Source organism: Numida meleagris, chromosome 5 (genome assembly GCF_002078875.1).
Source record: "Numida meleagris isolate 19003 breed g44 Domestic line chromosome 5, NumMel1.0, whole genome shotgun sequence".
In the NCBI taxonomy this organism is placed as follows: Eukaryota; Metazoa; Chordata; class Aves; order Galliformes; family Numididae; genus Numida; species Numida meleagris.
The window spans coordinates 64,226,338-64,253,240 of NC_034413.1; the positions used below are offsets into that span (position 1 = coordinate 64,226,338).

Consider the following 26,903-nt stretch of genomic DNA (forward strand, 5'->3'; position numbering starts at 1 on the left):
ATCTGTCTTTGCAAGAAGAGGTGCCAACTAATAACACCAATACCTTCAGCATCCTAAAAAGTGACTATATTAAATGCATTATGAGTGATCCTGAAGAACTTGGTGGCTTGCATGTTAAGCAGTACAAGCTTGCTTCTTGCAGGTTCCCAGTGACTCAAATATACTGGTTTTATCAGACAAAGCCCCAAGTTACCCTCACAACTCTGTTTGCCATCATCAGAACTACTGGGGTTGAAGTCAAGCCCAATAGCTGAGCTTTGTCGGTATGAAAAAAAGCCAAATATTCTTCTTCAGAGTCCTTGGCCTTTGAAAATTTTGTTTACCCAGTCCCCTATGAACCAGAGGCCAATACACCTTCAAGGCACACACAGACTAAGCCTTACATCCCCGCCCTGCACAAGAACACTGCTGGGGAACTGAACAGCGTGCAGGGGAACAAATTCAGCATGCATATCTGTAGTGGATTACTTGTTACAGAGTAGAGAAGAATTGATAAAGATTTGCTATATATTGGATTTAAGATATTTCCCAAGACAGAGACAATTTACAAATAATAACCCCAAATGAATAAATTGTTGATATTTTCTGGCAAGACTAAAATAACACAGATTTTCCACCCTCAGTACATATCAAAATTCACAAAACACTATGGTTAAATGTTTGCTTCTTTGTGCTTCACCCCAACATTCTTTGGTCCCTGGTATATACTGCAGGCATCTTCAGCAGCTGCTGTTACACGGGGACATGCATTATTTATGCACTGTGCATACTCATAAAGGCAAGATCTTCGTGACGCTCAAGTCTCTGAGCACAATATGAGAGTGCTGGCTTGCACAGAGAAGCCCTAACACAAGCCCTGCAGAGGCTCTTCCCAGACCACTCTCTTGTTAACTGCAGCCCTGGGATGTGCCAGGAATGCAGCTGCTGGAAAGGTCACACACCAAGAGCAAGTGCTCTGCAATCGGGAGATGGTGGTGGCCCAGGTCATACAGCCCCAGAGCAGTGAATAATCTGGTGGTGGCAAAATGGTCAAAGCCATTTTAATCCCTCTCTCCCAACGCTGCACCTTCTGCACTTTGCCTCCTACACACCACAAAGCCCTGCCCACAGCTTGAGTAATGTGAGATAAGTGCCTCAGAATCAGAGGTGTTATAATTGCATGCATATCTCACGCAGAAGAGACACAATCCCTATCAGTCATCTAATGTAGCCAAAGGCTGACGTGAAAACTGATTCACTCACACTCACTGGGAAACACTGCATATGCTAGCAGCACATGGAGGTCCTGTGAACATTTCCACAGTGCCTGGTCCTGAGCTTAGGCCCTTTGTGCTAGATGCTGTGCAAATAGAGACCAAAACCATGCTGCCATCACATACAGCAAACACAACATATACGCAAAGGCCAGTGAGAATGAAATAATGCATTGAGTATTCCAACTAGAAGGTCTTACCATGTTTCACAAGAACACACGTCAATACAAATTACAGCATTTAGATGAGAAAACAGGACAATGTGAAGGAAATCCCTGTTCACAGCCATGCCGCAGGTTCAGTAAGTGTCTCATACACCTGACCCAGCTGGCTGCATCTGAGGGAGGGGATGGGCACCTCAGGTACCTGGAGCAGCAGGTCAGTCCAAAGCAATATCTAGAAGCAGGTGGGTCCACCTGATCATTTTCCCCAACCTCAAACTCCTGCTTACCTGGGGTGCAATAAGACTTCGACTCATTCTCAGTTTTATCAGTGAGACTGGGTAGGATTTACCCTATCACGCCAACCACCAGTGTTTCTTCATCTTCTAGATTCCTCAGACTGACACTGCTTGTGATCTGGTTTGTATGTGAGTGCACATTTTTATTGCTATAGTTTTTTGTTGTTGCTGTATTCCTTAATTAGAATTCTTAAACTTCTACTGAATTTGCTCCTTTAAAATTGTTGGCTTCCTCAGTTGCTTTTGGATAGATCTTATGGACGGAAGACAGAATGTTACCAGCTATTATGTAGTTTTCTGTAAAATTAAATGCAATACAAATTCAAAACAATGAAGAGCCCACCCATGCAGTCACAGCTTGTCTCCCATTAGCATGTAGCAATTTCACTTAAAGATTTCTGCCATCAATTTGTCTCTACCTGCTTTTACAGAAGTCATCCTTCCAGAGATCCTACAGGAACAATTAAAGATGCAAGCTGTAGCGTCTTCAGGATATGCCATTTCTCAATAGACCTCTGCTCAATTAATCAGACAAAGAGTTCAGCAATATCACCATCTGTACATTGGTGTCAAGGACATCACCCTTGTGTCAATTTTATAATCAACCCAATTTGCTAAGCTCCCAAGTTCCTCACTGCAGCCTTTAGTCTTCCTGAGATGGAATTAAAGCCCACTTGCTAATCGTGAGAGTAATGGATTTTGCTGTAATTGACAGTGACAAAAGTAAGAAATAAGCTGCCTTGGGTAAACAATGAACTAGCAAAAGCCTTAGCAGCAGCCAGCTACAATCTGCATTTCTGAAATAACAAAAGTTGTACAAATAACACTGACACTAAGTGCTAGTGAGAGATGCGCGTGATTCCCAGTGTTTCTTAAGCCACTGGCTTCCATTCCAAACTCTGCATCGGGTCCCCATACCCAGGAATTCACTCAGCTTCATAAATAGGGTTTTGCACAGAGTGCCACAAACACCTCCCTGCACCTACACCACAGCCACTCCACAGGGCCTGGATAACCACAAGCTGGCACAAGCCACACAACCTGGCCAGATGCACACCCTGGCAGGAGCAGGGCAGCTCCTCTTGGTGCTACCATGGGAAAGCGATGGGGTGAGCACAGCCTAGATGGGATAGGGCCAACTGGGCTCACTAGGGCTGCACTGCCTCTGGGTTTGTGTGGCTGAGGCCTAAAACAAGTTGCACTCAGCCCACGGTGCTTGGGCACAGCTTCACTGTGTATCCAGATATACAGCATGGATTGGTGAAACTACCAACTGCAATGTGAGTGAGAATCTGGAAACCTGTGCACCTGCTTTAAACTCAGCTGCATAACGCACTGCTATTTTATCATAACTTCAGTTATTAAGACACCTACATAAGTGTAAGGGGAGGAAAAACTATTTCTGTGAAAGTTGTATTACTCAGAGCCACGGCAATGATCGAGTGCTAATTAATGTTTCATACTTCTCAGCAACGTAAGGCAGAAACAAAAAGTTCCAAAGCAGCCAAGGCCAGCACTCACAACCAAAACTTATCTAGAAAAAAAGCTTAATAACGATTGTTTATATTTGCACCCTGCTGTCACTCCAGTGGGTGCATCCAACAGCAGATGTCCACTCTGACATCAAGCCCTACTTTTGGATTATTAAAACCATAACCAGCTCAGTGAAACATCTCAGGAAACTACAGCAATTTCAGAGCTATCAGCTCCATGGCTGTGGATCATAGATTTAAAGGGCTACCAGGAGAACACAGAGGGAATCTGTTCCTTTGAAAAGGCTGCACACTCAGACTTCACAATGCAATACTATAACCAAGAAGCAGGATGTGCCTGGTAATGAGCGTGGATACCCAGCCTAATGGTTGGCCTGGGAGCTAGGGAATGTACTTGTGCTTCCAGGCACTCTTTTCCCTCCGCAAACTTGCCATTCAGCCCTGTTCAGTGTAAAATAAGACTCCACATTTGTACTGTGGGTACCAGAAAACTTACTTGCTTTAGCTTCTCTGGGCATCCACAGGAGATGAAAGATTTCACATTCATTCTACAGAACAAATTGAATAATAATGAAATTAAACAACTTGCTAAAGGATACCTCATCACACTTTAGCAAGCAAGTGAAATTAGAAAGAACAGGTCTGGCACCCTCATAAGCCATACCACAGTTCCTAAAGACTCTGAAGATCCAGTAAAAGAATAATCCCATTACTCATAAGCAAATAAGATCTCTGGACACAATTCGGCAACCAGTGACAGAGACAGACATGACAAATCACTGATTATTTTGTTATGTCCATCTATGCATTCCTGCAAAACATCGCATGAAGAAGGCTAACTTGTACAAAGCAATATTAACATATTGATAGACATCACTAATACTCCCAGTACTACTGGTCCATTTAGTGTCAAATTTCTGAATCTTACACATTTAAGAGGTTCTCTGTAATAAATGTAGGAAACTTTTCTAGGCTTGCTTTTTCCACCAATGGACGCTGTTCGCACCCCTGACACTGCAGAGTGCTTGTGCTCACTTCACAACACTTAGCACATACCATCGTTGAGCCAATGACTCACAAGCTGCTCTTACTCATGTTGTAGGTACAATACAAATTCTGAGAACCCGCTGTCGAACAGCATTATAAAAATCCTTTAGAGCTAAGTTCTTTAAACATTTATGGCTAACTGCTATGCAAGTCAATTGCACTGTTTATATTACCAAATGTCATATCTAATTCCCTGTTATGAACCCTTGAAATAAAATTATGTGATAATTACACAATCTGTTTGAAACCTGACAAATATATCCCCAGTACAAGTGATTTATGAAGATAATGTCTTGCTATTGCATAATGGTACTTCTTAATGGAAGCAGTAAAGCTGTTTCCTCTGCTCCGATAACCACAGTGATTTCTTACACAACTACTGATTAAGCAATAGATAATGTGGGCATTTCAGAAACCATACATGCTGCAGATTTGTTCCAGATTGTTCAAAAGTTATGGCCTATCTATCTAACTGGCCCGTTAGCAAGGTACGAGCTTCATTTGGGCTGTTTCACTCGCTCCTACCCAATTTAGTGCCGCTGCGAGAGATTTATGTTTGTGGTAATCCGCAGTTTGGTCTCTTTTCTCAAGAACTGCTGTTAGTCAGAAAATTAATGACTTGGCAGCTATGGTGTGAGACGTTAGTATGCCTGCCCTGGTTTCCTGCAGGGACTTCAGACCAGTAACTGGTGAGGATACAACCCCCACACCTGAGAAAGTCTGTAAGGCATTTTGCTGGTCATTAGCTAACTCTGATGAGCACATCCCACTGCTCAGAGGTCACAGCTAACGACAGCAATTATGGCACAGGCAGCAAAATGCACCACAGTGGCATCTTCTGCGATCCCTCTCTTTGGTTTTGAACCATGCACTCTCCCTCCCACCAACTCTGCCCTTTCAAAGGGAATAAGAAAATACATAGAAAGGCACTGCTACCCAACTCCTTGGGACTGACCTGTTCCTCAGCAGTACACCTCTTTCCCTAAGTACTTGGAGTACCACAACTCAGTTCTTTTGATGGCCAAAAGAGCATGTGTTGTTCTGCAACAGACCCCTGTCCTGAGCAGCACTCACCCATGCCCTTTGCACAGTACTAAGATATAATCTCCTTATTCCACTCTTCATTCGGCCAGTTCCATTCATTCCCCTTACCATTTCATTTCCCCATCTGGGATGCTAACAGGAGTACTGAGATTGTGGCACCAAGCAGCAATACCTGTTGGTATGCATTCACTCTATGTCAAAGAGTCTCTGAAGTACAGCTGGCCCTTAGGAGTTAGACACGTCCAGGCTAACACCCCTGAAAAGAAATATTTGTCTTTTTGGTTTGTTTTTTTTTTTTTTTTCCTAAGTACTGTTACTTACAGAAGTGGTAAATCTGTTAGCAAACTCCTGAACAAAGCTTCAATCTGTCTTCAAGTAAAAATTTCACATGCAAGACCTCAACATCTGCTACCACAAGAGAGAAAGCAAGACTTCAGTAAAGGTAAGGTGCAGAATAAACAGCTTGCACAAACCAGAATAAAATTATATATTATAAGCCAGAATAAAATGCTGTAAGGTTGCTCAAGAGTGATACAATACACTTTTTCCAGCTTAAAAACAGCCCTACCAACCTCCTATTACCATATGAGAAGATAAGCCTCTTCTCAATTGCTTCAGCCTCATAATTTATATGTATGGTAGAAGATCAAATTAACTGTTTCTGGGTTCAAATCTAATACTGGTAAGGTGCTAACAATTTAAATGAGACCCTCAGCTTCCTACACATTAATGCAGAGAGTTCAGTAATTGCTTTTGCTTTGTTCATTCTGCCAATCCATGTTTCATAACGCTGACTCCATTAATGAGCAGATAAACACGATGGCTCTGCTGATGATTTCTCCCTGTGCTACCTATGAAATGTCATTTGGAATGTCCTGAGCTCACTAAAAGAGCACTGAAAACATGTTCACTCACAGCACTTTGTTTTATTCCCAGTTGCTATGTGCAGCAGAAAAATGTATTTGTATATGGCTGGGTACAAAAAAGGTATGCAGAAGCGACTGATGCATATTTTCAAACATGAAGTGAAAAATCTCACTATTACAATTTACATTTCATGAACATAAATATTCTTTGAGAGTACCACTGCAAAAATTAGAGCCTAAAGAGGAACTCTAACCTGCTCAGTTCCTGCTTTTCCATTGATAGTAGACCAGGAGAGAATAAATGAACATTTACTATTCGGAGCCAACATTAAATGGACTTCGTAAAAGGAAGTGACTTAAGATGGAGCTTTCAGAAGCACAAAAGTCATATTTGCTTACGAGTGACAGGACAAATAAGCAGACATTCACTTCTGTGTCTGGAAAATTGCTTACAATAGAGAAAAAAATAAAGAAAATGACTGGTACGGGGAAAAGCGTTCTGTTCTCATATTTCTGACATCTTTTCAATCTGCCTCAGTTGAATCATTTTTCCCTGTTAGCAATATTGCTGTTACAGATAGAGATTTTTCTAGCAGCGATTTGTTCACCTTTCCTATAGATACACCAATGGGGTTGTCCAGTTCTTTCAGTCTCAATTTACCATACAAAAGTCACACAACTAATAGTTGATGTAAAGGAGATAAGTGCTTTAGCACCTTTTGAAATACATTAGTAAAGCTGATATTTGCAAAGCATATTTGATTAGTCGCAGAATTTAGAATTTCATCTTTGGAAGAAATGGGGATGCAACAGAAAAAATTAAGCCTTACAGATTATGGGTACACTTGAGCTGACCTGGTGAGAAGTAATTACAGAGAGATCAGCACCCAGGAATTCCCCACTGAAATGAGAAGCAAGCTGGTAGAGAACTCAGACACAGATTCTCAGAGGTCTCAGTAGCAAATCCTCCCCTTAAGAGTTCCGTGTTTTTTGTTGTTTTTCTTTTAAACATACTGAAGTTCATTTTGAAGCAGATGGTTGGATTGAAATTTTTTGTTACAAGCATTTATTTTGAACTGCATCTAACTCTTCCCTAAGCGTGGCTCATTTGAAATCAAGACTGGAAAAACACAGTTTTTCCCTGAACTTTGTTCTGACTCAATAATTTAGGTTGAAGTCTTCCTAAAGAAAGTGTCTCATGATACCCTAAAGAACTGGTAGTCAGACAATTATAAGAAACAGAAAGTGTGGCCCTAAGGATAAACCCATACAACAAAGAGATGTTACTTTCGTTGCCAGTAAGGCCAAGGGAAGGACTGGTCTTCAGATCAGCAAAGTACTGTCCTCATGAATATCTCAAACTTAGAGCTGGGGGTAAACATTTTACTCCATATTTTATAGCTATTGACCTCGATCAGTGTCCAAAAAGAGAATTTTTTTTTTACTTGTGTGCTTTTTTCTTGACTTTTTTTTTTAATTATGTAAGAATTCTGGGAGGTTATTTTGGAAAAATCCCCGTCCACTAGAATTTGAAATTCATCCATTTCTCAACTAGTGATTTTTTTTTCTTTGATAGATGAGTGAATTTAAACAGAAGAAAAATGTACCCAATAACAAAGTCATTATGTTTGTCCTGATTAATAGGGCACAAGTACTCAAATTTAGGTCCACTAGAAAATTAATGAGAAGATGGTTCATACCTGGGTTTCTTCAAGGAAATAGCAAACAGTTTTTTTAAATATTATAATTACGAATGTGTGACTTTTCTCTCTGCCCTTTCTGTGGCTTCTCCAGCTCTACCATTCCGGAATAAGAAGTTGACACTGACAAGGCTGAGAAATGCACTATAATTATTAGTGCTGTTCCCTATTCCCAGTAACACCCCAAAGAAAACCTCAACTCATTGAAGAAGAAGAAAAAAAAAATAAATAAAGCAACAACGAGCTTTTCACTTTCAGTAGGATTTCATTGAGTCTTTGGGCTGAAGCATGAAATTTAGCGACACAGTTCATTCCTGTATTGACCAATATAGTCTGAGAGCAACTTGACTGAAAGCATTTCACCTTGCCAATACAGGACAAGAACAGTAAAACAACAATGTGAAGCAATGAGTAGCTTTATGGTAAAGCTAAGAATCATCAAAATTAGCATTTAAAGTATTTTTAAAACAAAATTTTAGGTCAATACACCCTGTATATCGCACCATTATCCAATTATTATATGATGATTGTGATAGCTGTCACTGACACAGCTAAACTTCCACGCTTATTTCTAACTACAAACTCAATATCTGCCACAGAAATGCTCTGGCTTTCTGTTAAAATGTTTCTACTCTGTATGCTAGCAGAGATGACATTTTAAAAGGTATGTTTCATTGGGTAAGGCACTTCAGGAGGGAGGACTCGGAAATTCTTCAGCTTCAGCATATCACAAATTCCAGCTCAAACCAGGCTGTAAACCATGGCAAACGTGAGTATAGCAATCTAAGTGTAGTGAAACTTCCAGATGGGCCTTAACAAGGAAAGATGAGAAAAAAGTGTTTTGGTAGTTTTAAACTTCACAGACACTTATTTTTAGATGAGAACTCCTTTTTACTTCTGTATCAGGTACAGATGGCTGAGTAGAACATCAACACAAATGTAAAGAGGTAATGTATACAGCTCTAAAAGGCTTTTTTCCAGCGGAGACCTCATGTCTAATGGGAAGGATAACTGAGATGGATGTAAACTCCTGGAAGTGGAAAAGAACCACATCAAAACCTAGCAGAAATTTCCCTCTCACCTACTAAGAGAGTGCTACCTGCTTGTCTGTGCTGGTTGCCCTTTTTAGTGAACATAATGCAGCAAACACCAGAGCAGGTACAAGGCACGTGGGTAAAACACACATTCAGAAGCCAAACTGCCCCATTTTGGTGGTGTGGTGTCATTGTGACTTTTCACCTCCTAAACCCACACCCCCGAACTCAGGCATATACCAGCTCATCTACCCCAGACACAACATATTTAATGGCAGCTCTGAGTCAAGCTGAGATCCATTCTCCATCTATGAAACCCAAAGCAGTGACAGATTCATTTTTCCAATATTCTCCACATCACAGAACACAACACGCTCCTCTGTGTTTCACATTATCCCTCCACGTCTGAAGGATGACCGACTTCATGTAGAGGTTCACAGAGCATTCAAAAAATATTTTGATGAAAGGTTTATTTGACTTTTGATGAATATTTTCCCTCCAGCCATTCCCTCTCTCCAGCTGCAGTTCAGCTAAGGCTGCATTTGGTCTAAGTTGTTATTTATTGCTCCACAGTAGCTCACTTAGCAAGAGGAGAGTTACTACTGACAGACACCCAACGCAGTCTCATCCTGGGCTGTTAGACATGCATAAACCATTGCAAGGATAACACAGAAGACTGTGCAGGTAGGGTCCTATTGCATGGCAGAGGGTCTTATTTCATTTCCAAACATGAAATAAATGAGAACCAATAATCATGCACACCTCCTCACATGAAAGCAGTTTGTGGCTAAGAGAATGGTTTAGAAGGCCTGAAAAGCACATTTCTGCTCCAACCATACTGAGATTTAAAATCTGCTTTCAGGAAAAATTACTATGTACAAAGCATCATGAATCCAGCCACATGAACAGATCAACCATAGTCATAAGACAAGGTTCTCTCATACTGCAATAAGCAGTAGAGTCATCAAAAAAGTGGTGTCAGCATGGTTAAGATTGGCTAAAATTCCCTAAGGGGCTTTTATGAAGCATCAACTTTCCTCATTTCTAACAAACCTGGAAAATCACACCCTCAGGAGCACTGGCTGTTAAAAAGTTAGGTTTCAAGTCTTCTGCTATCTTCTTTAGAATCACGGAGTAGAAACAAAGAATCGTTAAGGTAAGTAAAGACCTCTAAGGTCACCAAGTCCAACCACGAGCCTACCTCCACCATGCCCACTGACCATATCCCTCAGTGCCACATCTCCACAGTTCTTGAACACCTCCAGGGATGGTGACTCCCCCACCTCCCCTGGGTAGCCTTTATAGCACCAAATGTCTCATAGAGATACTGTGGACAGCAGCACTAGCAATGAGTTTATCAGGAGAGCTGACACTGCGTTCAGCACAACTGTAATTGCAATTGGGCCCCTACCAGAAGCAATTCCAAGTAACCACTTAAGAACAATATTTTTCTCTCCCTCCCTATCTATTTTGAAGAAACTCGGAGAAAGCCCCTTCAGGTGACTCAGCACTCCTTGCTTCAGCCACCATCCCAACTGAGAACACAACCTGTATGTGTACGGACACCCATGCACAATAGGGAGTACTGCAGCCATTGCCCATATCCCTGCTGGATGAGCAGGATCCTCTTGACCTCTGCTGTGGTGCTTGGTGGATAATCTCAGACAACAAAAAACAAGAGCAGAAGTGATTTACCACAGCAATCTAGTGCTATCCCATTAGCACCCCACCATCCTGGGACTGATGCACTACCAGGGGAACGCTAACAGCTTCTCCAGCCAGGAGCTGCAGACTATAGGTATACAGGCCAACATTTTCAATAAAATCACAAGGTAAAAGCATTTACAGTTACGTTTATCAGTCTCTGAAAGCACGAAGAGGAAATTTCAGAAGCTTTTCTCTCCTAAACTGCTTTTGGATGAATACATCATTTTCTTCTAAAGAAGAGGAGTCTTAGAGGAAAAAAAGCACTTTTGCTATCACACCCCAGCTAGCACACATTTGTCTGTTGATGTAGAGTCAGGAGGGAATTCTGATATGGGTGACTCACTCACCGTGTTTGTGATTGAAAGGCAATCCCAGGCTCTTAAGGCTCAGAGAAGTTGCCAGAGACCTTCAAGCTACGAGCACGAGCACGTCCTTAAATCCTACGGTGCTCACAAGCAGGTAGAGGTCAAGTGCTTGCTGAACTGTGTAACAGCATTCAAATGATAGCAGACCTTGAGCACATCTAATCATTTGAGGATAACAAAAAAATTCTGACACCTTAAACTTAGAAGTCTTTGATTGCCATCAGCCAGTGACATTGTAATTTACGGCTTGCACAGCTAGGTTGACCCACTCTGAAACATGATTCTATGATTATCCATGTCCATGTTTGTTTTGGTATAACTGCTTATTTACTGCCCCGCTGCATAAGATCACAACTTTAGCCAAAGCAAATGCTTGAGAAAAACTCAAGTTTCTTCATCAGCAATTACAAGAACACTTAGAGAAGCAAAACATTTAGGAAAGAATAAAGTCACCCAATAAAAGAAAACAAAAGTCTAAGCTAGAAGATTGCTATCAGTTATATCTCCTATTTGAATTGCAGCCTGTATGCTTTTTCCAGCTTTACAAAATGAATTGGTGCCAAAGCCTTTGCAAAACTGTGACCACACCACAGAAATTCAGACCACACAAAAAAATAATAATAATAATGTTTTCCTGGTAAATTGCTTTGCCAATGTTTTTGTTTTTTAAACAAATGCTTAAAAGTTCTTTAGAGACAAAAAAAAAAAAATCAATGTCTACTCTAATGAGTTTCAGTACAGCTATCCCAATGCCAAGAAGTAATTGCAGATTATTAGATTTGCTATTTTACTGGAAACACCCACACTGATGATAAATTCTCATGCTACTCTGTCTGGATGCTCAACCATATCCAACATTAGAAAAAATGATGAGTTTAATTAGACCAGCTGTGACATCATGCCAGCTACTTGCACTCAGTGGTTCTACCTTCACCCCTTTGCACTCCCAAAACACATACACACATACCTTTATCTCTCTGTTCCATTTTTCTCCTCTTCCCTCAGAGAACACCTTTCCAGACCTGACCCCCCTCTACTGCCACCCTTCCTAGAACTGACCTCATGCTCCAAGCAAGCTGATAAACACAATTCCCCCCACCAATCCCTTCACCTCCCTCAACCAACCCCTATGCTGCTGAAGGTTAAATGGCCCAGCTGGGGGGACCCATCTTCCAGCAGGTGTTAGAGGGCAGCAATCTGGAATAACTGAGAGCCCCGAGCCAGCCACAGGTGCAGGTGTAGCACTGTTTAGGATTATTGGCCCTTGTACCTGTCCAATGGCTTGGTATCCCTTGTGTACATGGCTGCGCATCAGGCAGGCCGAGCCTTGCCCCCTGTCAGCCCCCCCAGCAGCTTTCTAGGGAATTTAATGCTGTTAAATAATGCATTGTTGATATTAGAGGCAAGAAACAACTTCTGCTATAAACTGGTCAAATTTAATCAGAACCATTCATCAGAAGGCAGCAACGGCCATGCAGGCTGAAATGTTTGTCTGTTTGACAGTAGAACTCCTACTCAATGAAGTTACATTTTTGCTTAAAGAATAACAACGGTTTTTGGTCCTCAATTGCTTTTCTTTTCGTTTCTAGAGTTTGTTTTCTGCAGAATTTTACAGTGAAGGTGATTTCCACAATGCAAACCTTATGCAAGCACGTTCATCAGCTTTCAAGGGTTCACAGTTCCACTGCAGAACATCCGTTCCCCCTTGAGGGTGAATAAGAAAAAAGTTGTTAAACTGCTGCTAAGGAGGGACCATGCAGACTCAAGAATGCTGAGAAATAGAGCAGAAAAGATAGAGGAAGAAAATCAGAAGTTCCCTTTTAAGCCTCGTTAGCACCTTCCTATTCACTGTTCTTTTTTTTTTTAAATTCATTATTTCAACTACACAGAAAACCATTTCACAGATCATTTTTCTAAGTATTTATGTTTTTCCTATGGCCCAACCCAGCTTCTGTAAACAGAAGAGCCCTTCAAATCTTGTGCTATTTCTCAACAGTGAGCCCAAAGCAGATTCTGCCACAGACCGCGGGGCAGCACCAGAGCAAGCCACATCCATGGAGTTAATGAACTCAAGTAGTGAAGCTCTGAAAGGAACGAATATCCCCAAATTAATGAAATTTTTCATTTCATTAGGAAGCAAATATTCTTTCTTTTTATTCTATATCACTGAAACCATAAAGATGGTCCCTGCGGAGGGAGACGACTCGCCTGAAAAACTGATTTCATCTTTATCCATTATCTTTCTAAAGCAGCATCTTAGTGCCTGCGCTGTGAGTGTTCTCTAGAGAGCCAACGGGATTCCTTAATGGACTCTGTGCCAGGCTGGGGGAACAGAGACGGCTCCAGTGCTTATTGCCACACATAGCTTCACATAATGTTATAAATGTAGCACTGGAGCCATGGAAAAATAGAAGTTGTCAGTTATTGCCCTGCATGTGGGAATCTCTTTTTCAGTGCATATGGATGGGTTTCCTACACAGAGACAACTCTGGTGCAAATGTCTGTATGTCTACATAACACTGGGAGGAAGGAGAGGGGTGAGAGGGGCCTCATGTCTGAGTACGAAAACCTGCAGTTCCAGCCTCGCCCACCAGAATAATTAAGCATCACTCTTTTACCTATTAAGTCCGGTATTTTTTGGTTAACTAAAGACATCCACTCTGGGCTCAAGACAATGGGTTGCAATTCAGAAGTATTGAGAGGCTGTGAATCAGCGGCTTCCCCTGGTAATCTGCTTCAGCGATTCATCATCCTCACTGCTGAAAACTCTGCAGGGTTTCTCATTTGAATTTATTTGGCTTCAGCTTTCATTTGTTTTATACCATTTCTCCCTAAGCCACCTAACTCCGTAGCAGCCATTCCTTTTTCCCTGTGGGCTTACACGGTGGTCACGTTACCTCTGCATCTCCTTTTTGATAATCTAAACAGTTTAAACTCATTAAGGCCTCCACTTGCAGGCAGAGCTCATGTGAGCCACTTGGTGTATGTATGGTATTTACACTCCTCTGCGTCTCTTGAGGTGCTTCCTCTGCATGCAGCATGATAAATAAAACAAACAAGGCATGTAACACAGATATTTTGCTGATGTTTCGCCGGTGCAATCCAAGATCCCACTGCCATACAACAATACCTCTTTGCTAACAAGGAGATCAGCATCAGTGCAGCTGAGACCAACCTCATCCATTTAACATTTTACAGATTTTTTTTAACCGCTACAGGTGCCATACTTTTTCATTACAATACTGCTACAAGTGCCCTATCTGTTTTTTCTTTCCAGTACTGTTAGCATGTCCATTTTGGTAACGGCTTCAAATTGCACCAGGGGAGGTTCAGGTTGGATATTAGGAAAAATTTATTTTCCGAAAGAGTGGTGAGGCACTGGCACAGGCTGCCCAGGGAGGTGGGGGAGTCACTGTCCCTGGAGGTGTCTAAGAAACATGGAGATGTGGCACTGAGGGACACAGTCAGTGGGCATGGCGGGGGTGGGTCAGTGCTTGGACTGGGTGACCTTAGTGATCTCTTCCAGCCTTAATGATTCTATGATTCTATGTTTCATTCAAGATAAATAGGTCAAAGAGAACTGCTTGACTCATCTTAATAGCTTAGCTGATGTTGCACTTTGCAATACAAGAGGGACGTAGGAAGAAGAAGGGTGAGGGGATGGCCCTGGATGCAAACCTGACCTTCTGGACTCAGATATTTCCACATCCACACATTGCCAGGGCTGTGGATGCCATCCTGATGGAGTTTACATTCGTAATTCAATGGCATTTTCATCATCTCTGGAGAAATGAAGGAAAATGGGGTTATAACAAAAGATTTGTTTGTATTTTCAGTGCACCTCCTGAGATCCCACCAGCATTCACCCTTAATCTCGCCTCAAGTCAGGAGCAAGTAATGCATTTTATCTTCTACGCTTTATGGGATCCACACCTACAGAATTGGAAACCAGAGCCAAAATAAATAACAAAAATAAAACAAGTGCCAAAAAGACATTGTTTCGCATCTGAGCAGAAGGCAGCTTCTGCAAATGGAAGCGTCGGGCAGAGCCTGACGGGCTTCCTGCGGGAAATAGGAGGACAGCATCTTTCCATCACTGAAACCAGCTGGGAAACAGCCTCTCTCGGAAGCTCTCTGCAGCTCCTTGTTTCTCACGTTCTCTGAAGTTCAGGCAGCTGTTTCTCAGGGACTGGCTGTAGCTTGTGACTTGGCAAAGAGGGGACGTGCAGACAGGAACAGCGGCTGTTGCTGGCCACGTGCCCTCCGTGGTGTTGGGTCAGCACTGAGCAAAGCACGGGTTAATATTTTGGAGTTTATAACTAAAGATGATGGAAGAGCTGCAGGAGGGCAGACTAAAGGCTTTAAGAGGGCTTTTGTCAGAGCAAGCTAGATATCAGAGAAACTATCACCAAATGAGATGGGTTTTGACCAGTTTGGAAACTTCTGAAGCTCTTTCTGGTTTTATTTTTTTTTCCCCAGACAAGGCCTTTTCTTCTGTCTGGTACTTACTGGAACTGATTTTTAATTCAAATGACTCCACCTCCAGGTCATCCTGTCAGCTCGAGAGGAGCAGCCATTCCGTTTCAGCCTTCTCGAGCTTGGAATGTATTTTTCATTTTGCAGCTACAGAAATCAGCTCTTTTTGCTCCCAGAAGAGCAATGTTTACAAGAAATGCACATCCCGAGCCGCAGAAGAGCAGAAAGCAGCACTAAGCGACCGCCTGGCAGGAAGCCTGGTCACAGCCCCATCAGCACCCCGTGCTTCGGGGCAGCGTGCGGGAGTTCAGAGAGCTCCCTGGGATGGGGAAAGAGGCTGCTGGGCTTTGCAGTGTTGTGCCAAGCAGCAAAATGTGGGACCTGGTTCCAGAGACCCGTTAGCTTTAGCTGCAGTGACTCAAAATATGGTTCTATATCCCTAAAACCTTTTGCTTGCTGCTCCCAAACTGTGTTGGGTTCACCCCCTCATGTGGGTTCCTGGGGTCTCTCAGGGCTCTGTGCTTTCCAATACCCAGCATAGTAGAAATAGGGCAATTAGCATTTCGCACCACGCCACGTTTTTTTTCCCATTAGCCATGAATCATTTAAGCACGAATAGCAAAGGTCATGTATGTTTTCAAAGAATTTTAATTTACCTGTATCTTACCAGAAAAATAAAATCAAAACCACATTGCTCCGCATTACAGCCACCTGAGGACCTCAGCCTGAGCACAGAAGTGCCACGTGTCACCCCTGGAACGGCAGTACCAAGGAGCCAAATGCAAAACCCCTGGTGCTTCAAATGGGACTTTCGTGGGCTCCAGCCATTTTCAGCCATGATACACGCTTGATGTGTTTGGGCAGGTAGTTTAGGTTTTTGTTTCTTTTTGATCCACTCACGTTCAGATTGTCCACCAATTTTTTATGCTGAACGGCTCAACTCGGAGTTTCTGCCTTTTTTATTTTGTGAATGTGGCCAGAGCTCTGCCCATCCCAGCGCTGCAGGATTTCTCCCACCTATTTCCTATTTGTTCTTCTGCCTCTGTGTGTTCGGGTCACCATTTACATTTTGGAAATTGCTTTAGATGCAAATAATCCCACTCAGGGCTCCTCACACAGGAATTTCCAAGTTACTAGAAAATCCCTCATCACTGCAGGCAGAGCTGAGCCTGTGCTGATTCACATCATTGGCTTTAGGGAGCTTGGTATTCTCATTTTCTTCTCTTATTAAGTGACATTTTTTTCCATTTTACAAAGCATAAAATGGTTATTGTTTCAAGTGCTTAGCGTGATTGTCCTGTATCCTCTTTATGTTCTTATCCTTTTTCTTCCAGCTAGAATGCCAGCCAGTACACAGCCCCTTTAATTCAATGAATGGATCTTAAGTATAGATCACCTGAACAATTCTTCTCACAGAACAGGCTGGGATGTAAAGAAATACAAGTGAGCACAAAGTACTGGACTTAAAGTAGAGCTTCAGACACAAAAACAAGTTACCTTCGTGGAAGATCCACATGGAGCAACTAGGCTGCAGGATTTCCATCCATGCGTTTAGCTGGAGTCAAACAGGAGGATAATTGTTCTGGTTCTGTCTGCAGGAAGGAAGGACGAGCAAAGCCCATCTCTCCGCCACTTCTGGTGTGCACAGACCTGCTGGGGCATGGCTGCTTCTTCTCTTGTGTTCACATTGTGCTGCCCACGAGACCACGTTCTTTCTCTCTACCCACACGATTTTCTCCCCAGCTGCCCTGTCCAGATCCATTCGCAAGGACTGAAGCGCAGCAAAGCAAAGGCCCCAGGGTAGCGCAGACATACCACTCGCTTTACCAAAAAAGCACATTTTGTACTTCAGCATCATTCAAGAGCCATGCTGGGAGACAAATTAGAGATCCAACTGATGGTTTGCCTGTCAGCATTCCCAGGCAAGACCTTGCAGCTGGGCCAATTAAGGCCCAGCTTCATTACTGCTGACAGATTGCTTCTTCCAGCATTTCAGCAAGGTCCTTGCTGCCAAGTGACATTTCTGAACACTGTCTTCTGAGCTGAGGTGTGCTGCTGATCCGAGGCACCCGGTGAGACGTGGGCACAATCCCTTCAAAGCCGCAGCCCTCCTGTTCTCTGAGATGCCACGGGCAGCTCGCTCCATTCTAAAGGAAAGCAGCATGAACTGTAATGTCCTATGTATTTTATTGCTATTAATTATTGACATATTATTTAAATCGGTTCCTGAACTTATCCTGTCTCTTTCAGTTTTAGTAGCTGGAGTCATTTTTGATATTTAAGAAAAAGTGCATGTTGAATTGGTGGGTTTTTTTCCTAGTTATTTAAACTCCAGATGAATTTTACTGTTAACATTCCTACATCCCTTTGCTTCACAGAGATAAATGGCACACGTCCTGTCAGCTCTTCCCTACTGCTATAAATTTCGTGCAGCTTCTTTGTAACGTGGACCAGCTCGCTGCTGCGTGGATGCAGAGGTAAGAGGGAATGGTACATCTGAGCAAGAGCCAAATGCTTACACTGATCACCAGCACTGCCCTTGGACAGCATAGAGCCAGGAAAGGGTCAAATAGGGAAAATGGGACTTACTAATGAGACTTACTAATGAGATATTCACGATCTTCCTTCAGCAAAAATTTCTCTTTATGCTTCTCTTTGAAGATTACCTTTTCAAATAAGCGAGCAAGACCAATGCAATTACTTAGAGAAACACCTGGAGGTGGAATGGGGGTTACTAAAGATGTCACCACAGAACACTCCACTGTGGTTTCTACCTGCCCCAGGGCAGCCCACCCCACAGACAGCGGTGTTGGACGTCCCTTCCTGGGGGTCTCATGACATTGTTTCAGCTGTCTGCAGATAGGGGATCGCAGGGACAACTTCTCCATGCTGTGGAGAGGATTAGATGGAAAATTCAGGTCTGCTTTCCTTATAAGTCTGCATAATATCATTTCTTTATCTGCAGGGAGACTTTTTTGCAGACTTCCAGCATCGAAGGGGAGCTTATAAGCAGGAGTGGCCCAACTTTTTATATGGGCAGAAAGCGATAGAACAAGAGGCAATGGCTTCAAACTAGAAGAGGGGAGATTTAGATTAGATGTTAGGAGGAAATTCCTTGCTCAGAAAGTGGCGAGGCCCTGGCGCTTCTGCCCAGAGAGCTGTGGGTGCTCCATCCCTGGAGGTGCTCAAGGCCACAGATGGGGCCCTGGGCAGCCTGAGCTGGTGAGTGGCAACCCCACCACTTGTTAGAACTAGAAGATCTTTAAAATCCCTTCCAGCCTAAGCGATTCTCTGATTCTATGATCTCATTCTGTCAGCTTCAGCATCTCTATTCATTGTCACTGCAGTCCAAGATATCCTTGCTTTAAATCTTCGCCTGCTGCTCTTCTCTATGGTGTCTACACCTGCCTACATGTTATTGTCTTTTTAGGTTTGCTAGACAGGATTTCAACAGGCCTCATACTCCTACGCATCTCTCTCATACTGTCCTATCATTTTATTTCATATCATTTATTTTATATTTCCAGGCACTTGTAATTTCTGTTAGTTCCATTGTTCTGCGTTACTCCGTACCTCCTGACTCGACTGATTCCATTTCACCTTGTGCTTTCCCAGATCTTAAGTTTATCAGCATCTGTAGCGATAAGCAGGACTAACGCAATGGAAACAGCGTTACAAAAGGTGGAAGGAAAATACAGCACTCACCCGGATCGGAAGATTTGGGGCTCGCAGGAAAAGGCTCTCACCAAGGAGGGATCTCCAGGCAGAGATCCTTCCTCAGGGGCAGTCAGCCCTTAAATGAGGCCTAAGAGGGGTGGAGCCAGGCTCCACCCCTTCTGGTTGCACAGGTGAATTGCCTTCACCTGTGCTCCCAGGGCTGACTGGGTCTTTCCTCCAGGTGCTCAATCAGTGGTTCAGGCCATGACTCAGCAGTTCCCATACAGCATCACAATTTATTTTTATGACAATGTTTTGGTGTTGATATGCTGCATAATTCTTGCTGCCAGTAAGCACAACTGGGGTTGGGTGACCACGTACCTTTGAGAACTTGGACCCCAATTTCCACTGGTTTTAATGGGAAAGCAGCAGCTCAGGGCTGATGTGCTAGTTTGGAGGCGGCAATACCAGACTGGGCAGTAGAAATCTGCAGTACCTTGAGTGAGGAAAAGGGTGAAAAGAGCAAACATTTCGAGCTTATTACAACAGTAGCAATATCACGATCAGTACGTGTTGCCTTATTCCAGAGTTATAGCCAGGATCTGTGAACACCCCAGGGCTCATCATGCCATCCTGAAGACACTATATTTGCATGTATTTCACATTCTGCAAATAAAAAATGGAAGCGCCAGAGAAACACTCTAGAGCACTGTGTTATTAAGCGGTTACCAGCGGATCTTGTGCTTTTTGGTCATTAGTCTTGTACGAGCTGTCCCTGTAGATGTAATACATCGACGAGCTGTAGAAATTGTAGCTCTGGTGCCAGGCTGGAAACCAAAGCAAAATTAAAAAAAGGAAAGGAAATAAGTTATCTTTAAGTCTTGGCATCTTAAGATAAAATCCTGCCTGGAGGCAGTGGCAGGAGGAGTGATGGCTGAGCTCCGCTCCCTGCAGCGAGCAGCTGCACTGACAGCCACAGACACAGCCCTGCGCACCAAGGGACGCTGATGGCCCATGAAATTTGGGGCTGTATACCTGATGCATTTCATTGCCCATCTTTCACTGCAGAGCAGTGAGTTGCAGGGAGTCGTGGCCCATATAGGACAGGGTTAGCAGTTGGCCAATACAAACAAAGACCTGAGGTTCAGGCGACCTGTGCTCATGTATCAGCTGCTCTGAGGATTAAGGAAACCACCTGCCAAATTTCACCTAAAATATACTGCCCAATGTTTGCGGTACACAAGCAATTTAATAAAAAATATATTAATTATTCCCACCTCCTTTGTAAAGAAAGATGGCAAAGGTAACTCTACAGTTATTCCTTTTGGTTTTTCTTCTATCTGTTCTGGCAAGTGCAAAGGGACCTCTGTTCCCTGCTGTAACCTCTTTAGGTTGCCTTGCAGGGAGGCACAGTCCTGCTGCATTACTTACCAGCAGGACAGTACTCATCTTGTTTGAGGCAGGAAGGGTCTCTGTCCTTCCGGGCAGCCCTTACCAGAGCCAGCTCCAGCCCTCATAGCTCACTGGGTGAGTCAGATCGCTGCTGTGCTCCTGAAGGACTGCGTTCAGAGCAGTGTCATTGTGGACTAGCTCACCCTTCAGTGTAGCTCTGTGTCTTCCAAGTGATTTCAGGTCATTTTCTACGTGCTTTTGGCACTAGCTGGCATTTCTGTGTCCTGCTGCATCATGTTCCATGAGGATGTGTTCTCCCCCCTCCTTTTCCTGCTGACCCTGCCCCACCCTTATCAGGATATTTTGATTTCACTTCTGGGCATCACACAGGTTCACATCAACTGGATAGCTCAACATACATGGTATGACGAACCACCACAGCCAGGTCCCTTGCCTTTTAGCCTCTGGAATATGTCTCCTCTTTCAGTGGAATGCACAGCATTACCAAGCAATGACCTCTTAGAGACAAGTAAATTTATGGTTCTCCTGTCCCCGCAAGGGCAAAAGCAAAAATTTAATTTGCTCTCCAAACACGTACCTCTTCCCACTCCATTATGTCAGTGCTTGCCCACTGCTGGGGCAAAAGAGAAAAGCAATTCCACAGCCCCAAGGAAGCATGCGTCCCCACACACACTGCTCCCACTCCAGCACTGGGTCCGACTGCATATGAACCATCCTACTGCACCTCCGCTGCCTTACTGCTGGGGAAGAAGCACCATCCCTCAGAAATGGCTGGCTTGCGCTTCGTGATTATGATTCTGTTTCCCATGTGAGAGCTGAGCTGCACTCCCAGCTCCACATTCTTTATTTGCGGGTTATTTTTACTTAACTGCGCTATTGATCCCGAGATGGAAAGGAAGCCCGGCAGCTCCAGCCCTGTCCCCCAAGGTACGAAAGCCCCATTAGATTTATCAAATTCTCCAGGATACAGAGAAGCTGTGCAGCCCATCTGGCAAGAAGGCTTTACATTCTACCCCCTCTCCCATGAGTTGTGCTTCCAGTTGAATTCATTATTTCTCTTATTTAGACTCGAGATTCCCCTTCTAACTCAACTGCATGAGAAATACAGACAATTAATAGGTGCAGGACACTTCACTGCTTAAGAAAAGGGTTTGCAGGCTGAGCCACGCCAACACTGCCTCCTCTCCCCAGCTCCAAAGAGAAAGTAGCAGGGTGAGGCAGCCCTGGTTTCATTGTCTCTAATTTAATGCAGTAACATTGGTTGAAGCATTAGCTGGTACCAAAGGGACCGCTTAGGACCAGCATTACTTAACACACTCCCTCACATGTGGCAAGGGGAATTAGTGGCAGATTAATGACATTTGCAGGAGAGACTGATCCAGAGGCTAAGTCCAGAGAGGATTATGAAGTTAGATGGGTATCAACTAAATGAGACTGCAAAAAGACCAATTTGTGTATACAGGAAACACAAGCTGAAGTGTAGGATTTTTACTCAGAAAGAAAGCAAAGCTGAAAGAGCAATAATGAAAGAGGTGCAAGAAGAATGGGCAGTAAATGAAGTGAGGTCACCGAGTGGAGCCCCTCATCTCTGGCAGCCTCACACTTCCCTGGCGGTAAATTCAAACCATTCCCATGTACCTTGTTGTGTAGTTTTGGGGTGACTTCAGCATGAGCAATGCTTACAGAAATGCCATCTTTTAGACAGCTCCTGGTTTTTGCCCATAGCAAGACAACATACTTTTCTTTGTAAGAAATAGTGACTTTCCTCACCATTAAATGGCTGTTTTTTCTTACATTCCCTACCTGCAAAAACCATTGGATTTAGCCTTTTTTTTAAAGCTACCTCTAGCAGCAATACTGTTAGCAGTAATGAAAATGGGGCCTTAAAAGAACCTTTATAGCTCTGATTTCCCCCATTTCTGCCCTTAGAGCACCAAAGCCTTTTGCTTGCTTGATTTTTAAAGGCAGTATTTTCCAGGACTGCTCCTGGTGTATTTAAAGGTGTTTCAGAGGCAGCGTCCCCTTTGCCCAAGCACACTGACCCCAGAGGGAGTGAGCAGGGATGCTGCCCTTGGCACAGTGCTCTCCTGGCTCCCCAGGAGAGAAACACTCTCCAATGCATCTCTGCAAGCAGAACTGCTTTGCAAATTCTCAGGTATAATCCTGCACGGCCTTTACAGAGCCTTTCCACCGTGGCGTTAATTTTCACCAGTCTCCCAGGCGGGCACTTTAAGGGAGATTTCACTCAGCACTGCAGCCAAATACCCTGCAGGCTTTTTTTTTTTTTTCCCCTCCTCTCTTTCAATAGCCATTTCCATGCATCCTTTTAACCAAATCTTTGGTAGCTGCAAGCAGCAGGATCGATGAACACAGGAGCTCCCCTCCTTGGTCTGTGAGTGGGTGCGCTTTGAGCTTCACCCTTACACTGCTCCCTTCCCCTGCTGGGTATCCAGCAGGTAATAATTCCTGCTTAATTAGGCAGCTACATCAGTTGCTTATTAGCTATATTAGATACCTGAGAACAGAAGGCGTCTGACAGTTATTCCAGAGCTACCCTGGGATGTGCTTCAGATCACTTGTATTTGTCAGCCCTCAGTCAGGAAGCCACCACCTGAAATAGGTTCATTATAGGCTCCTACCCTACACATTGATCTTTTTGGATTAGGGCAGCACAAGCTGAGAGCTGAATTACACCCAGCTGTCTGCAGGTTTGGTTTAAGAGGAAATTGTACTAGAAGCTCAGGTGAGCCACAGCAAGTGATGGGAATGACTTCACAAATAAAAGAGCTGGTACAAGACAGGAGCAGAAGGAGGCTGCATCAGTAGACATCTTACAGACATAGAGGTAAAATTAATATTTCTGAGTGTTGTGCAGTTCCTTGACCAATTATTGTGCAATTTAAACTTCCATCTCCTCTTATTTTCCAGCCACTGGCTCCAAGAGCAGTTGCATCTCTCACTGGCAGCTGCAGCCCCAGTACCATTTTCTCACACAGCTATCCCTGCTGGAATACCTGGATGTGCTGTTGGATACAGGACGCGGGTGTGAGATGTGCTAACACCTGCACCTGTGGCTGCTCTCAGAGCAGAGGGGGAGTCAGGCTCAGGGAGCAGGCCAGGAAGGTGATCCAGGACCACAGACACCATCCTGACCAAAACATCATGGATATGGTTCTTCTGGTGGAAAAAAATTAAAAAAATAGAAAACCTGCACATCCTACTTTGTACAAACCAACACTAAGGCAAAAGTGTGTGCATCAGCTGTGACATCCCTGAAGTAAGCATCACCACGTTAGGGCAGTATTATCATTGCCTACGCTTTGTGGATGACACAAAGCACGAACAGCATCTGGCTTCAGCAGGACTGTCAGAACTGTCCCACCTCCACCCCACCGGACACAGCCCTGGGTGTGAGCGTCAGATCCTGCACAGCCTAGCAGCACCCACAGCACCCCCAGGCCATGGCCACGGTACAGGGAGAGGGCAGGTTAACTCGGAGGTGAATTGCTATGGGAATCCAGCTTCACAGACCATTCCTGCCGTCGTTTCACACACCACAAACACCATCTCCCCATACATTAAATCCACCCAACACAGCAGTCTGTCCCGGAGCACCTCATGCGCAGGCCACAACCCCTCCCTGAAGTTTGTCAGCTCCCTGCTCCAGACGCTTGTTCCCTGGCTGCGCTGACACCGGATTTCTTGTAGGAAGATGCCATCCCGTGGCTGAATGCGAAACCCTCACTGCTTCCCCTCAGAGCTCCGTTCAGCCAAAGCCACCTCAGGCCATCAATAATGGGCAGACATGCACTCAGCACTGCCCTGTGATAAGGCCGGCACCCACCACTCACCAGCAGCCCGCACAGACCCCAATTGCAATAGCGTGACCCTCGCTGCTTGGAGTTCTGGCTTCCTCCTGGATTCACATGGATGCCCCATACACGCCATCTGTCGCCCTTCCTTGGGACAGCTGTTATTGCTTCCTGCTGCCCCCGAGGCCTGGTAGAAGATTATAGTGCTCCTAGAACCTTTCTGGGCATAAACACCATGGCTGCTGGTCACTGAGACCAGCACAAGTTGAAGAATAGCAGAGGGCTCCTGAACTTACCTCGGGTTTTCCTCACCAGACACATTTCACGTGATCCCTGTGGCTGTCCACAAGGCCCATCACCTCACCAACACAGCTGCTCGAGCTTGGATCCGGCATTACGGGCACAGAACATTGATGTAAACCAGTTCCCGAGCTATCCTCAACATAGAAGTCTGTAACTGAGTACTACACCTGAGTATTTAACTACTGATATCTCTCCATTCAATCCAAGTCATTCATAAGAGCTACTCATACATTTCTAGATCCCTGATGCACAAGAAGGCAGCAACGCCCCCATGCATTTTCTGACATCATCTCTACAGCATAAAAAGAATACAAAACACATTCTGAAAGACTCCCACATGTCATTTTATGGCAAGTTCAACATTATTTACAGATACAGCTACAAGAAACTGTGCTGTGTAAGCCCCAATGAAGTGACACCAAGGCCACGCAGCTCCTCTTTGCAGCAGGAGACCTCTACCAGGATCCAGAGTTTGGCGCAGGAGGAGCCCAAAGCCATTCAGTCCTGTGCTGCTCCAGTGCTTTTTATTCACTGCTGGCAGCAGAAACAACCTGGCCTTACATCTCCACGTACCAAACCCCTGATTAAAAACTCGCAAACCTGCACTTCCCTCTCTGAAAGTACAGCTGGAAGGCAAAATCCACCCATTTTACACTTCACATCGATTCCTGTTCTCAGCCTGACAGCTTCCAGGCTCAAATGTCAACTCCTTCCTCTGTCAAAGAGCTCACGTATGAACCGGCTTGATTCCTTGGCGTGACAGCTGCTTTTCAGTCCAGTTATTATTGAATCAGAGACAGAATCCAGCCCTCGAGAGCTCCCTGCTGCTGAAAAGAAGGCACTTCCAAAATCTCAACCCAGACATGCCTGAACTTGCCAGGCTGTGGGTCACCATCCCTCTCTGGCACAGCCTGCTCTCTCCTATTCCCCATCCCCCCCCCAGCTAGAACCCAGCTACCAAAACACATTATGTGAGAACTGCCTCCACCTCCTTCCTACCCAGCACAGCCAGGTTCTGCACACTTGGATGCCTTTGCTCTAACCCAGACAGCTGCCTGCAGACCAGCCCCACCACCAGCCACCCCCTTTGCTGCATGCAATGACTGCAAGAAGACAGCCCTGAAGGGCAGCCAGAGCTGCACCGAGCCGTGGGCATCCCTACTCCCTGCTTCATCCAATCTGGAGCTCCCCGAGTGCCCAGCTGTGCCCTGCCACCTGCAGGGAGCAGCCAGCACTGCTGCCAGCAGAACCCACAGCTGACCTCGGCGTGGTTTTGCTCTCTTCCCCTCCACCATAAACTCTAAGTCAAGCTGCCAGCACATCTTCCTGGTGCACTGCAGGTCCTAAGGTGAAATCAAACTCCTCCTTTTCACGGGTTTCTCCCATTTATTTAAATAGTTAATCAGAGGCTGTGCATTGCTTCCAACCCACTCACCATTCACGACTCAACAGCCTGCAAAGTACACGTACAAAGCCAAATTTGCTGGAGTCTCATTGTGCTGCCTTCCAGGGCCACCCCAATCCCCCTGTGACCCATTCCTTTAACGCCTGCCCCAGTTTCCACCCCTCGGGCTCCTCATGCATCACCTTCTTCTTGATGGTGCCTCCTCACTGACCGTCCTGGCTCCTCCAAGTTGGAGCAGCGGGTGCCTTTAAATGTAACAGCAAAACAAAGCACAGCTTTCTGGATCTTGTATATGTGAACTGAGGCTTAAGTACAAATACAGCCAAAGCTATCCACTGCCCAATATTGCTGTGCCTGTACATTAGCCATGCTGAAGCATGGTGGGGAATACATCCGCGACTAAGCCAGGACTACACAGCACTCCTAGAAAAGATGGAGGGAGCTTCCACTGCAGTGAAAATGTACCCTGGCTATGAACTACACTGTATTTACTTTACTTCTTAAAGAGCAGGAAAATAAAGTTTATGTATTGAAAACGAAAATACATGTAGCACTCTTTAGCCATTTCCTTCGAACGCCACGAGGTACCCACCCCTTCAACTCTGGAGAGAGAAGGCCACACAACAAACCAGGTGCTGTGTTTGTCAGTCGTATCATTTTCCAGAAGTTCGACCACAAAAATACAGGGCACCAAGAGCACCAGACCTGGGGGAGCTACCAGAGGAAATAGTCCCCCTTCCTGCCAGGTAAGAGTCCTCTGAAATACAGGTAATCTACGCGTGCAACTATGTAGCATGAATGATTCTTCACAGTGAATTTTCAAGACCTAATTTCAGTGGAAAAATAGCTGCATTATCTTCAGGACACT

The 26,903-nt window shown here is 44.4% G+C and overlaps 2 long non-coding RNA genes across 3 annotated transcripts in view; both read right to left on the reverse strand.

The window, feature by feature from the left end:
* LOC110400643 overlaps positions 1-12,067 on the reverse strand; it is a 48,773-nt gene extending 36,706 nt beyond the window's left edge. The window contains exon 1 of one of the 2 annotated variants that reach the window (XR_002439986.1): positions 11,937-12,067. This is a non-coding gene — a long non-coding RNA (uncharacterized LOC110400643). Of the gene's footprint in view, positions 1-10,951; positions 11,273-11,936 lie in introns of those variants that run through there. The other variant, XR_002439987.1, reaches the window with a different exon arrangement.
* Positions 16,076-19,194, reverse strand: LOC110399819. Its single transcript, XR_002439424.1, has 2 exons — positions 19,151-19,194; positions 16,076-17,592 (listed from the first exon to the last, which is right to left on the reverse strand). It is a non-coding gene; the product is annotated as an uncharacterized LOC110399819 (long non-coding RNA).